Source organism: Hibiscus syriacus, unplaced genomic scaffold, assembly GCF_006381635.1.
Source record: "Hibiscus syriacus cultivar Baekdansim isolate YM2019G1 unplaced genomic scaffold, ASM638163v2 tig00110160_pilon, whole genome shotgun sequence".
NCBI classification, from domain to species: domain Eukaryota; kingdom Viridiplantae; phylum Streptophyta; class Magnoliopsida; order Malvales; family Malvaceae; genus Hibiscus; species Hibiscus syriacus.
The window spans coordinates 5,902,555-5,917,863 of record NW_024062608.1 but is presented as its reverse complement, the minus strand read 5'-3'; the positions used below and the strand labels follow the sequence as shown (position 1 = coordinate 5,917,863).

The 15,309-nt window shown below is 37.1% G+C and overlaps 1 long non-coding RNA gene and 1 pseudogene across 1 annotated transcript; one reads left to right on the top strand and one right to left on the bottom strand.

Moving 5' to 3' along the window:
* The first annotated feature begins 7,582 nt into the window (after positions 1 to 7,582).
* Positions 7,583 to 14,641, top strand: LOC120216447 (annotated as a pseudogene).
* On the bottom strand, positions 7,701 to 14,287 carry LOC120216448. Its single transcript, XR_005525055.1, has 3 exons — positions 14,276 to 14,287; positions 12,406 to 12,416; positions 7,701 to 7,830 (listed from the first exon to the last, which is right to left on the bottom strand). It is a non-coding gene; the product is annotated as an uncharacterized LOC120216448 (long non-coding RNA).
* Positions 14,642 to 15,309: the final 668 nt, after the last annotated feature.

Genomic DNA, 15,309 nt, shown 5'->3' with positions numbered 1-15,309 from the left:
CTCACTCTCTTGTCCTGATGTCCCCTATCCCGGGCAAACCTCTGTTCTTGTATCTTTCCATATTCGAGAACTCCATGGGGTGTGTCCTAGGCCAACATGATGAATTTGGGAAGAAGGAAAGAGCCATCTACTATTTAAGCAAGAAGTTCACCGATTGCGAGGTCAGATATCCTCCTATCGAGAAGGTTTGATGTGCTTTAGTCTGGGCTACAAAAAGACTCCGACAATACATGTTGTATCATACCACTTGGCTGATTTCCAAGTTAGATCCCCTGAAGAACATGATGGGTGTACCTACACTATCTGGAAGGTTAGCCCGATGGCAGATGCTCTTGTCTAAATTTGACATCGAGTACGTAAGCCAGAAAGAAATCAAAGGAAGTTTCATATCGGAGTTCTTGGCAAGTAGAACCGATGAGAATTACGAGCCTTTGGACTTTGACTTTCCAGACGAAGAATTGATGGTTATATCCTTAGAAGAAGCAAGTAATTCAACGGACAGTTCCTGGAGAATGCATTTCGATGGTGCATCAAATGCATTAGGACATGGCATCGGGGCAATCCTAATCTCTCCAGAAGGGAATCACTACCCATTTACCAGTAGACTGAACTTCGATTGCACCAATAACATGGCAGAGTATGAAGCCTGTGTCTTGGGAATCCGAGCTGCATTGGGGCAAAACATAAAGATCTTGTGGATATACGGGGATTCAACGTTAGTAATCTATCAGCTTCGCAGAGAGTGAGAAACCAAGGATACAAAGCTGATGGAATACCGTAGGCTAATACTGGATCTGCTTGAAGAATTCGATGAAGTCACCTTCCACTACGTGCCTAGAGAAGAAAATCAAATGGATGACGCTTTAGCTACCTTGGTAGCCATATTCAAGACTGGCAGGGAGTCTGAAATGATGCCAATCAACATGCAGTCGTATGAGTACCCGGCTCATTGTTACCAAATTGAAGAAGTGAAAGACACTAAGCCTTGGTACTACGATATTCTGCAGTATATTAAGCATCGAAGTTATCCAGAAGAAGCCACCGAAACTGATAAGAGAACCCTTAGAAGGATGGTAACTGGATACGTCCTTGACAGAGAGGTCTTATACAAGAAGAGCCATAATCAAGTCCTGTTAAGGTGCGTCGATGCTGAAGAGGCAAAAATGATAGTGGAAGAAGTACATGATGCAGTTTGTGGAGCACATACAAATGGACATATGATGTCAAGACAAATAATGAGATGCATATATTTTTGGTCCAACTGGAAAGTGATTGCATCAACTATGCTAGAAGATGTCATAAATGTCAGATTTATGGAGATAAAATCAATGTTCCACCTCATCCACTTCATGTAATGACGTCGCCCTGGCCTTTCTCAGTGTGGGGTATGGACGTTATCGGGCAAATTCTTCCGAAGGCTTCGAATGGTCACCGTTTCATTCTCGTAGAGATTGACTATTTCACGAAATAGGTAGAGGCTGCATCATATGCCAGTGTCACTCAGTCCACCATTTGCAAGTTCCTGAAAAAAGAAATCATATTTTGGTATGGTCTACCTGAAAGGATCATCACCGATAACGCTACAAACTTGAACAACAAAATGATGAATATTGCTTGTGAGTAGTTCAACATAAAGCATCACAATTCTACAGCTTACAGACCAAAGATGAACGGAGCAGTAGAAGCAGCAAACAAAAACATTAAGAAGATAATGGAGAAAACGACTGAAACTTACAAAGACTGGCATGAGAAGTTGTCTTTTGCTTTGTTCGCTTATCGAACCTCGGTACGAACCTCGACTGGGGTAACTTCATTTTCACTAGCTTACGGAATGAAAGCAGTGCTACCCATTGAAGTAGAGATTCTGTCACTCCGGGTCTTGACAGAGGTCAAACTGGATGATGCAAAATGAGTAAAATCCAGATATGATAAGCTTAACCTGATAGATGAAAAGAGACTGAACGTCATTCATCATGGTCAAATCTATCAGAAACGAATTATTTGAGCACATGATAAAAAGGTGCGTCCGAGGTACTAAAAAGAATTTGGCCAGTCCAGAAAGATTTTCGAGGAAAATGGACGCCAAATTGTGAAGGACCTTATGTCGTGAATAAGGCCTTATCTGGAGGAGTCCTTGTCCTGGCTGAAATGGACGGACCTGAACTGCCACATCCCATCAACTCGGATGCAGTCAAAAAGTACTTCACTTAGGATAAAAACCCGAGTGGGCGTCCTAAGTTGAAAAAAGGAAAAAGAAAAAAACAAAAAAGAGAAAAATGTTTAGGGTGAAAACCCGAAAGGGCGCCCTAAATTGAAAAAAGAGAAAAAGAACAAGAGAAAAAAGAAAAGAAAAATAAGGTGGATTCAAGATGAAAACCCGCGAAGGGCGTCTTGCAACCAAGGATGGGTCCAAGTTAAAAATCCGAAAGGGTGATTTGGATATCAGTTCAAGAAATCTAGACAGTGGAAGCATCCCGGCATCTGAATCTCCCACAAAATCAACAAGTCGGAAAGGTTGCACTCTCCAGAACGTTGTCGCATTTTCAAAAGTCCCTTGGCAAAGGATATGTTCAAAGTCACCTGACGGCTTTTCAGCTCAGAAGTGCTCGTATTATCGAGATCTCATACTTCATCATGTATTTATTTTCCAAAATGTTTGTCATGTATTATGTGTTCTTTTTCTCCCTTATGAATAAAGATGATCTTTTCTCTAAATCAATTCCTTTTGAGCATCTTGAATTGAGCTTAAACTCAATGATTTATCTACTTATGCAAAAGATAATCACATATTATTGTACAAAGATTCATTGAAAAGTATAGGTATCCGAAAGCCGAGGCTCATGCACATACTTGAGATGGTCGAGAAGCATTTCCCAAATCAAGAAACAAATAGAATGTGCACATCAAATTTGAACATTTGAAGAATTCAAGATTAGGAGTCAGAACTTCTAGATTCCAAAATCAAGAGTCAACACGACAGGCAACCAGAGATCGAGATTTCTCTCCAGTTCCCGGAATAACATATGTTGCATATACATTTTAGGCATACCTAAGAGCATTGCATCCATAACATCGCATATATGAATATCTTTTCAGTTTTATCTAGAGCCAATTTCAACTTCGCAACGAAGGAGATTGGACTCGAAACGACATAATTTGCTCGAGAGTAGATTTCAACTTCACGACAAAGGATATCGAGCTCGAAGCTAAACTTCACAATAAAGGGGTCATCCACGTTTTTAACTTCAAGACGAAGGGAATCGTGTCCACCCGCAACATACAATACTTGGATTTTAACTTCACAACGGAGGATATTCAAGTCAAGGCTCAACTTCACGACGAAGGGGTCATCCGCAATTTTAACTCCACTACGGAGGATATCGTACCCACACATCCACGATTTTAACTCCACCATGGAGGATATCGTGCCATTCGGGGATCAACTTCACGACGAAGGGGCTTCCCAATTTCAGAACCAATTTCAACTTCACAAGAAGGATATTGGACCCAAGACAACACAAGCTCAACTTCACGACGAATGGGCGACTGATTGTCAAACAAACAACTTTCAGAGTCAATTTCAACTTCACAACGAAGAATATTAGACTCAAGACAACACAAGCTCAACTTCACGGTGAATGGGCGGCTGACTGTCAACAAACAATTTCCCAGTTCCAGAACCAATTTCAACTTCACGGCGGAGGATATTGGATTTGGAACAATACTTAGATTTCAACTTCACGACGAAGGGGCCACCTGCGGTTTTAACTTCACGACGAAGGGAATCATACACACAAGCAACATCCATCTCTAGATTGGATTTCAACTTCACGGCGAAGGATATCCAACTCAAAGAAGGAGTGTCTGTCAATAAACTTTTCAGTTTCAGAGTCAATTTCAACTTCACGGCGGAGGATATTGGCCTCGAAACCACGCAACCTACATTGGATTTCAACTTCACAACGAAGGATATCCAATTCCCAGGCTCAACTTCACGACGAATGGGCCATATACAATTCCAACTTTACTAACGGATTGACTCAACTTCACGACGAATGAGTCATCGTAACACAGCCATACCGAAGTCTTCAGGTCAAGTTTCACTTGACGTTGAAGTATCTTGAGCCAGAAGATGATCCAGAGACCACTCGCCAAGTGCTTTGAGTCTGATTTCAACTTCACGACGAAGGATTTTGTGCTCAGAATTTTCCATTTTCGACTCAACCTCACGACGAGGGAGTTATTTTGCGATTTAAATTGACAAACCAATCTTAATATCAGATTTCAACTCTACGACAGAGGATATTCGATAGGGACAAAATTTGTGTCTTTTAATATTTGTTCTATTTTCGTTACACGACAATAAGCAAAGAGGGGCAGCTGTAGACACCTGATTTTCGACATTATATTATGTATATATAAATAATATTATTAATCTCATTTTTTACATTTATAGGCCCGAAACTAGGTCACACGTGGCCCAACAGCGCACAATGGTCCAGGCCCAACATACACCCAGGCTAGGGTTTCCAGAACCCTAGCATCCCAAGCAGCGCCGTAACAGTCAACCCAGGTTCCCACACCTCACGTCTCTCTCCGAGTTTCAAGGCGCACGTCTCTCACCTCCAACATCTCCGAAGCGTCCGGTGAACGAAACTCATTCATCATCAACAACCAACATCAAATAGAAGCGTTAGAGTTCAATTAGGACTCAATAGTTCTAAAAATAGTCTTTTATGTTGCTATAAATAAGTGTAGAGTAAACCTATTGTACACATTGGGTGAATACGAAATACAAGCAGAAAATTACTAGCAATTTTGAGCGAAATCAGAGCTTTTCTTTTGTAAATTTTCGAAAGAATAATAGGTAAAGTTCTTACCTTTTGATGGTTATCTTGCATGCTCGTCTGTTTGCTTCACTTCCTTTTTTTTACCCAAAGTACGCTAAAGACGCCAATGAACAAGGGGGTTTCGAAGTTTTGGAACCCAGATCTACACACCGAGGCTTTGTTTTTTAGGAAACTAGTTAGATTTTTAAAACGAGGGCACCGAGATCTTCTGAAAAAAATTAGAAATTTTGACTTTTTCCGCCGATGACTGACGGCCGTCGCTGATCAACGTTGGCGACGAGGCGGCGCTAGGGTGGCCGGATTCTGGGCACCAAGAACACGTCAGCGTTGTTCATCTTTTGGATGAATTAAAGAGAGAAAATGAATAAAGGGGGAGGGCTCGGTTCAAAATAAAGGAAATGGCTAAATCTTTTGCCAATTTTTGGCCTTTATACGGCCTGTTAACCCGACCCAGATACACGCCAGAACCCACGTGTTTTGCTTTAAATAGGGTAAACTACCCTTTTGATCCCTCGTTGATTTCAAAGAACTATTTTGACCTCCGAATTGAATTCATACCTTAAAATTGCTTTGAAATTTGAACTCTAGTTCATGGTTCTTTCGATTTAGTCCCTGAGCAGTTTAATTCATTTATTTATTTTTATTTAATTTAAATTATTTTTTGAATTTTATATTATATTTTATTATATATGTGTATTTATTCTTTAATATATATATGGTTATTTATTTATCTTTTCCTTTGTTTTTATTTACTTATCATTACTATTTTTTAGAATATTCCATTTTCTATATATATATATATATATTACTTTTTATTATTTCTTTATATATAGATATATACATGTATATTTTATTTATTTATTTTTATTTTTTTACCTTTTCTTCGTTTTGCTTATTCATTTTATTGTTATTTCCTTTATCTTTATCTTTATTTATTTATCTTTTTTTCTTTATTTATCTTATTCTATTTTTTTTCTTTTTATTCCTTGCATTTTCACTATCTACATGTTAATTGTATTGTTTACTTTTGGTATTTATTTACTATTTATTTATTTATTTTTCTCTTTTTTTATTTCACTTTCTTTATTTTCAATTTATCTTCATCCCTTTTTTTCTAACGTTTTTCTTGATTCTTTTGAGGGTACGTTTTCAAAACGGTTAGAGGTAAGTAATTTAGATCGTCATTTTACCTTTTAATGTAAATTTACAACTTTCTTAATTAAGACAACTGGAAATTACGTAGTACCGAAAGGGCAATTCAAGGGTGCTAATCCTTTTTTGATTGTAACCGACTCCCGAATCCGACACATCACTGGTAAGATGTAGATCAGGTAAGAAATAAGGTATCCGATCAACCTATTTTTAATAAAATAAATGATCGGTGGCGACTCCCAAATCATTTTCCTAAGTCAAAGCCCAATTACGGGTCCACCCGAAAGACGGTTACGACACTATTTATATTTATAATAAAGATTTCATGCTTGTCTAGTTATTTGGTTATTTCTTATTGTTTGTTAACCATATGTGTAAGAATTCTCTGTTAAGCATGATAATTAAGTATCAGCATTATAATTTTGTATGTGATCCACTTATAAGTATGAGATAGTTAGAATTTATAAATGAGAAGGGGCTAAGTTTTATAGTTAATTTAAAAAGAATACTAAATTGATTGAATATGTAAATATGAAGGATTAGATGTATTATTATACATTTTTTATTACTGACATGTGTTAATTAATTAACGTCATGTAACTTGATTGACATGAAAATAAAAATTTTATGATTAGAATAGAATTGACCTTATATTTTAATGAGCAATAAGATATTTTAACCTAAAATTTATCAAATTATCTATTGCATTATTTTAAAAATATTTTATAAAAAATAATTTAATGTATATGAAGAGAAACTACTAATAAAATTTAGGCTTAAGAGCTAATTTTATTTCTTTAGTAGATTAAATTTATCATTTTCGACTTTATGGTATTTTCGCATCAATTTAGTCCTCCAAATTTCTTAACTACATCATCCTAAGCTCTAAGCCCTAAACCATAACCCTTAAACCATAAACTTTAACTTAAATCCATAAATAATAGTAAATATTTTAAATATTGATGCGATTAAATAATTCCGATGACTAAATTGACGTGAAAAATATCATAAAGACGAAAATAATATATTGAATCTACTACATAGAAAAAATAACTCTTAACCTAAAATTTATAAGAATTCAACCTCTCACCTCGTATACCCCAACAAGGTAATATGCTTGGTAATAAATCATATCCAAATGAAACCTTCTACTGGCATTTGGATTGTTTAGTCGTGTTGGAAACTGACCAAACAAACAAGAGATACGTTTATGGGACACAAGACTATGCAAAATCACACGCATATGAAAATGATGTAAACTTGAGAACCAAATAATCAAATTAAAATATAAAAGGCCACCTTTCATATTATTATTTTATATGATGAAGCCAAAGCCACCCGCTTTGTAACTTTGCATGAGTAATGATTTTGAATAATGGAGGGGAAGTGGACCATTTTTTCATTTGCTTGGATAAGCTTGACTTGCTTGTCCCCGTCACCATCTCAATCATGCCAACAATCCTGGAAAGAAAAGAAAAACAATTCGAAAACTTACGTGAAGTGGAGAACTGATGAGACAGACGAAATAAAAGAGTTAAAGGAAATCACGTTATGTAGCAAATGCCAAGGTGGGAAGAGAAATGGCCTGGTTTATCCGTAAGTATTATCATCTTTAATAATCGCAAATTCAAGGTCACTTAGTCTGATGAAACTTATCATTTGAATCCAGGCTGTAAAGCTCGATCGCTTGTATCAGCGACAAGGCCACTACGTGATGCCCTCGACTCTTTTTACTGCTCGCAATCACACTTCTCCATTGCAGTGTTCGCCTTTTTCCAAGGAAATGGCTTCGTTCAAAGGCGGAGCGTTTTGCCAAACAATTTATTTTCTTCCTTTTCCCCACTACACTTCTGATAATTGTTTACTTGGATAGATGGGATTGATTGAAGTCGACGATATCCAATCAGGGTCATCGTCTTCACCGGAGATCTCTTGGTACATGGCTTTAAAATTCTGTTTTTCTCCCCAGATTGTAGTGAAGATACCCATTGGGCCTCTTTAAAATAGAAAATTTGTAGGTTGCTTGCAATCAATGAAATTCCATAACCAGACACCATTCCATTACATATTTTTGCCTTGGATTTTCTGCTATTTGTACTTGTGTATTAGCTGCTTGGATCATAGCTTTCTCCATACACAGCAGGTCCTCGGTTTCGGCTTTGAAGGCTTCAAGCAATCCCGTTGGACTAGAAGAATTTCCACATGTGAATGATCCTGGGGAAAAGCTAAACCTGTTTGATGAGTTGAAACAGAGGTTTCTGAGTTTTAAAAAGCACAAATTTTTGTAAGTCCATCATAACAGTAAGATTGCAAATGAAGGTTTCCATGACCTGAAAAATGAAATGAATTTTCCTTTTTGAGCAGGGAAGAGTTCCAGTATTTTCAAACCCTTAAAGAAGCTCAAACACCCAAGGTTATATAAACCAAACTCACTTTATCTCTTTCCCTGACCACTTAACTAACAAATCCAGAAACAGTTTATGGTAATTGCTTGTGCAGATTCTAGGTTGTGTCCTTCTACAATCCTTGGATTTCGACGGGGAGAAGCCTTCATGATCCGTAATGTGGCAAATCTTGTTCCTCCACTCGAGGTATTTAGCCATGCTGCTTCAATTTCATTGAAACTCTCCTCTCCTTCAAGTCCTTAAATCCTTATCATATACAACTGAAAAACCGAAGTAGATCACTCACTAAAGCATGGAAAAACATAGTAATAGGTTTCATTATTCTCTCTTTTCGGCAGAAAGGACCATCCGAAACCAATGCTGCCCTTTGTTGGAAGCGTAGATGGGCTCACGATAATTTATAACTCGAACTTTTTATTGATACGAAACAAAATACGTTACAATGACACTACATCAATATTACAATACTAGCTGTTGCTAGTTTACAAACTCACAAATATAGCTTTGCTAAGCTCTCTCTATTTTCTCTAATTTTTCCTCACTTCTCACTTGTATTTTTCTTTCACTTACTCACACTCCCTTTGCTACAAATTACACATATATATAGGAAAACTAAACCGATTTATTAGAAGCTCTAGTTGCTTCTCAATTTTTCTGCCGCCTCACTTTCTCTTGTCTTCATGCTGTGTAAATTCAATTTTGCAATCTAGTTTTGCATGTGCTGCCAAGTTGCCTTCCATGTAATAATATTTTTTATTGTTGTCATGCTTTGTTGTTGCCACGTTTCAACCAACTGAAAAATATCTTTGTAGACATTGAGTTTGAATTCCTAACACTCCTCCTCAAACTCGACTTTCCATTCCAAGCTTTTTTTTAAATCGGTTGAATATATCTGCTCTTAATGGTTTTGTAAAAATGTCTGCTAGTTGATCTTCAGTTCTGCAGTAAATTAGCTCCACATTTTTGTTCTTCACCTGCTCTCGTATAAAGTGATACTTTGTATCAATATGCTTGCTTCGGCTATGAGAGACTGGATTCTTAGCAAGGGAAATTATAGACTTGTTGTCGATATAGATTGTAATTGGTTCTTCTTGTGCCAAATTTAGCTCGTTCAAAATATTCTTTAACCACATTGCTTGGCAAGTGCACGTTGCTGCGGCTATGTATTCTGCTTCACATGTTGAAAGAGCTATCGTTTGTTGCTTCTTTGATGACCATGAAAATGCTACAGAGCTGATATGAAATAGATATCCAGTTGTGTTTTCCCGATCGTCTAAGTCCCCCACATAATCACTATCAGAATAACCAACCAGCTTCGAATTTTCTGAATGCGTGTAGAATAAGCCATGACCTGTTGTACCTTTGACATATCTGAGGATTCTTTTTGCTGCAATCCAATGATCTTGTTTCAGATTCTCCATGAATTTGCTTACCAATCCCACAGCATATGTTATGTCTGGTCGTGTGATAGTCAGATACCTTAGATTTTCAACGATGCTTTTAAACAACGTCGGATTCACTTGTTCTCTTGTTGAATTCACACTTAATTTGATGTCTGGTTCTGCTGGAGTGGCTACTGGCTTGTAATCTTCCATTCTGAATTTTCTTAAAATTTCTTCTGCATACTTCTTTTGTGATATAAATAGTCCTTATTGCATTTGCTTCACTTCAACTCCAAGGAAGTATGACATTTCTCCAATATCTATTATTTCAAATTCTTTAGTTATAGCTTTCTTAAAATCATTGAACATACCTGGATTATTTCCTGTGAAAATCATGTCATCCACATATAAGCACATGATCATGATATCACCGTCTTCATTTTTCTTTGTGTATAAGGCATGCTCGTACGGACTCTTCATGAACCCATTTCTCTGGAAATATTCATCAATTCTCATGTTCCATGCTCTCGGGGCTTGCTTCAGACCATATAAAGATTTCTTCAATCGGTAAACTTTGTCTTCATGTCCCTTTTTAATGTATCCAGGTGGTTGCTCAATATAAACTTCTTCATCTAGGTATACATTTAAAAATGCTGACTTCACATCCATTTGATAAATTTTCCATCCTTTTTGTGCTGCAACTACTGTGGAAGTCGGATGGTCTCGATCCTTGCTACTGGAGCAAATACTTCATCATTGTCTATTCCTTATCTTTTCTTATAGCCTTTGACAACTAGCCTCGTTTTGTGCTTCTCGACCTTTCCTTCTTTATTGGTCTTAGTCTTGTAAACCCATTTTACTCCAATTGGGTTATGACCTTCTGGTTGGCTTGTTAGCTCTCATGTATCATTTCTTTGTATTGATGCAATTTCTTCATCCATTGCATTCCTCCATTTGTCATCTTCAACCGCTACTTCGTATGTAATTGGATCACTATTCACAAGTAAACAGAAAAGTGAAACATTATTTAATTCATAATCGTTGTATCTTTCTGGCATTATTCTCTCTCTTATGGATCTTCGAACTTCCGTGGGATGTGCTTCAGAATCTTCTATTATGTTGCTGGTATCTCTGCTGCTGCTTGACGAAGATGGTAGATTTTGTTGAGGACCTTGATCATCAGCTTGTTCATCTTGATTGATAAGATCATCATTTTTATCTTCATTAAAAAATAGCCCTTCAACTTTCTTTTCCTCTTTGCTCCATCTCCAATATTCTGCTTCATCGAACTCTACATCTCTTGAAATTATTATCTTCTTGGTAAGAGGATTATATAATCTGTAAGCTTTGCTTCTTTCATCATAGCCAATGAAAATACATTTTCTCCTCTGTCATCAAGCTTCTTTCTGGTCTGTTCAGGAACGTGGGCATATGTGATGCATCCAAAAATCTTAAGGTGTCCAACTCTTAGTTTCTGACCACTCCATGCTTCGTTTGGCGTCATATACTTCACGTTTTTTTTGGACATCTGTTCAATAGGTAAATTGCACATCGAACTGCTTCAGCCCAAAAATTTCTCGGTAGTTGCTTACCTTTTATCATGCTTTTTGTCATGTCCAAGATTGTGCGGTTCTTTCTTTCTGCAACTCCATTTTGTTGTGGCGTGTATCTGGCTATCAGCTGATGGATGATGTCATGCTCTTTGCAGAATTCTTCAAATAACTTTGATGTATATTCGCCTCCTCTATCTGATCTGAGTATCTTTAAATATTGACCGCTTTGTTTTTCCACCGTTGCTTTGAATTCTTTCAATTTTTCCAGCACTTCTGACTTTTCTTTCAAGATATATATCCAACATTTTTTACTAAAATCATCAATAAAAGTTAGGTAGTACTTGTTACCGCCAAGCGATGGTATATCAAAAGGACGGGCTATATCTGTGTGTACTATCTCCAGCGGTTTCCGAGCACGCCAGGATCTACCAACTTCAAAGTTTTGTCTATGTTGCTTTCCTTTGATGCAAGCCTCACATATTTGATTTGGAGGGTTGATCTCTGTTAGTCATTTCACCATGCTTGTTTTTTATAACAGTTTCAAACCAGAAAATCCAAGATGTCCATATCTTAGATGCCACAGCCATGAATCATCTTTGATCGCGGTCTTCATGCACTTGACTTCTCCCGACTCGATATTAATTGTAAAAAGACGATTTCGAGTCATATCAGCTTGGGCTATCAATTTTCCTTCTTTATTTTTGATGGCAAGCGAATGATTCTTCATCTGCACTTCAGATCCTTTTTCCAGGAATTGACCAAGACTGATGATATTGCTTTTCAAAGCAGATACATAATAAACATCTGAAATGTATTTCTTTTCTCCATTTCTCTGAGTAATCATGAATTCACCTTTCATTTTAGTTATGTATGCGAGTTATCTCCGAAAGTTACTCGCCCATGGACTGTTTCATCTAATTTCACAAATAACTCTTTTTGTCCACACATATGGTTGCTGGCACAATTATCAAGATACCAAATATTTTTCTTGAATTCTTCATTTCCTTTATAAGAGAGGAATACATGAGATTTTTCAATTTTTTTCTTCTTTAGCTGCTGCTACGTTATTTCTTTCTTCTTGTTTAGGAGCAGATCTACACTCATAACTATAATGACCATACTTATTGCAATTATAACATTGTACCTGGAATTTATTTCCTTGCTGATATATGCCTCGTCTGCGTCCTCGAAATCCTCGTCCATGACCTGTGTTTGATTGCTTTCACTTTTTTGATCGGTGCCATATGATCGACCACCACGTCCACGAGTTCCTCGTCCTCCTTTGTATCTTCCACGATAACCACCACAATTTTCTTGACCTCGTGTGTAGCTGCTGCTAGCTTCTCTTTCGTTGACATTCATCTTGCTTTGTAGAGCTTGCTCCAAATTTTCTGAATCTTTATTTTGTTTCATTTTCTGCTCATGGGCTTGAAGTGAACCCACAACCTCATCGATCGATATTTGGGATAAATCTTTTGATTCTTCGATTTCCACCACCACGTAATCAAATTTCTTGTCAATGACCGCAATTTTTTTTCCACACTCTAACATCATCGAGTGATTCGCCATTTCTTTTCATTTCATTTACGACCGCTTTCATATGGCTAATATAATCATCGATGTTTTATGTATTTTTCATTTTTAACATCTCAAGCTCAGCTCTGAGAGTTTGTAAGCGTAGCTTCTTTTCTTTTTCGGCACCTTGTAGAGATTTTTGCAGAATTTCCCACGCTTATTTTGCGGTCTTCGCATCAGAAATTTTTTCAAAGGTAGATTCGTCTACTCCTTGAAAAATAAAGAACAATGCTCTTTTATCTTTTCTCCGGGATTCCTTCAAAACCTTCTTTTCTTCATTTGCCAGGGCTGCTTCTGCTGCTGCATTTTTAGGCTCGATGTAACCATCCTCGATGATATCCCAACAATCTTGGGAGCCTAGTAACGCCTTCATTTGAATGCTCCAATTGTCATAATTCATCTTTGTCAATCTCGGGATTTGAGGTTGAATCATGTTGGCCATCTTCTCCACCACGTTAAACTCGAACCAAGCTCTGAGGCCACTTGTTGGAAGCGTAGATGAGCTCACGGTAATTTATAACTCGAACTTTTTATTGATACGAAACAAAATACGTTACAATGACACTACCTCAATATTACAATACTAGCTGCTGCTAGTTTACAAACTCACAAATATAGCTTTGCTAAGCTCTCTCTATTTTCTCTAATTTTTCCTCACTTCTCACTTGTATTTTTCTTTCACTTACTCACACTCCCTTTGCTACAAATTACACATATATATAGGAAAACTAAACCGACTTATTAGAAGCTCTAGCTGCTTCTCAATTTTTCTGCCGCCTCACTTTCTCTTGTCTTCATGCCGTGTAAATTCAATTTTGCAATCTAGCTTTGCATGTGCTGCCAAGTTACCTTCCATGTGATAATATTTTTTATTGTTGCCATGCTTTGTTGCTGCCACGTTTCAACCAATTGAAAAATATTTTTGCCGACATTGAGTTTGAATTCCTAACACCCTTGAGTTTGCAGTAAAAACTCTTGAGGTAAATGACTAGAGATGTAAGGTCAGAATTAGGCAAGGGAAACTTTCTAATTTGGATGTACAAAATGTTTTTTTTTTTGTCATCACCAGGTTGAAAACATATTAATCATCGGTCACAGTTGCTGCGGTGGAATTCAAACACTTATGAGCATGCGAGATAATGGCGACTCCAGGTGATGATGATGTTCTCTGTTTTAGCCTAATGAAGCCGTTTCAAAATTTTCAGCCTCAGCTTTCTCATTGCGCCTTTAATTGTTCTGTCTAGCAGTTTCATCAAAACTTGGGTTTCTAATGGGAGAATCGCCAAGAACAGAACAGAATCTGCAGCAAACCACCTTAGCTTCGATCAACAATGCCGACTGTGTGAGAAAGTCAGCACTATTTTCCCAGAATTTGGCACCAGAAACTTCGTAGTATAGACTAAATGCATTGAATTCGTGGCAGGAATCTATAAACCGGTCGCTGTTGAACTTGCAAACATATCCATGGATAGAAGAGAGGGTGAAGAAAGGGGCTTTTTGTTCACGGTGGATACTATGATTTTCTAAACTGTACATTTGAGAAATGGACGCTTGATTCCACGGAAGCAGTGATGAAGAGAGGGGAAGGATTTTAGTCAAGGGTCGACAACTTTGGTGCTGACGGTTGCCTTGTTGCTGAATTCTGATTTTCCCAGAATTTATTCACTTCTTACATGTTGCTACTACCCTTGGATCTTCCACACTGTAACGTATTTTAACGTTGCACTTTACTATATTTTTAACCAAATAACAATACAAGATTTAACACCTAATTAATGCTCGATGACTAGAATGGTAGTAAGATTCTGGGTTCAACTCCAGATCTAATTGGACTCGATATAAAGGGTCAAAGTGAGGAGACAAGGGTCTTTTCCACGGTCGGTCGAATTTGATTTTAATCTCGTTAAAGCTTTAATAATTCAATTTAGTCCTTATTAGCCAAAGTTCAACTTAAAGTTCAAACATTATATCGAACCAGTACAATTACTAGAACCAATTTATGAGAACAAAACTCAAGGCATACTCCAATGTGAAATGTGAGGGATTTTATGCTTTGCACGCAATCTTCATCCAAGTTTCTGGGCTAGGACTGCCAACTTCTATTGCAAGCGCAATTACAGAACATATTATTGTCACATAAATATTTCTCCTAGGTGATAAAGGAATATATTTAAATTATGAGATGTGTAAATAAAATTTTGAAATCCTTATGGGGTCAAAGTAATGGCTTTTATACAAATTGATACCTGGTCTTTGCACTTTTTATCAAATTGGTATCTGATTTTTTTTATATTTCAAATTGGAAATTGAACTTGGAAAAAAATCACAAATTGTTACTTGTATTATCTTGGTATCTCAACTAATCAAGTTGTTGATATGGTGTTAAGCGATC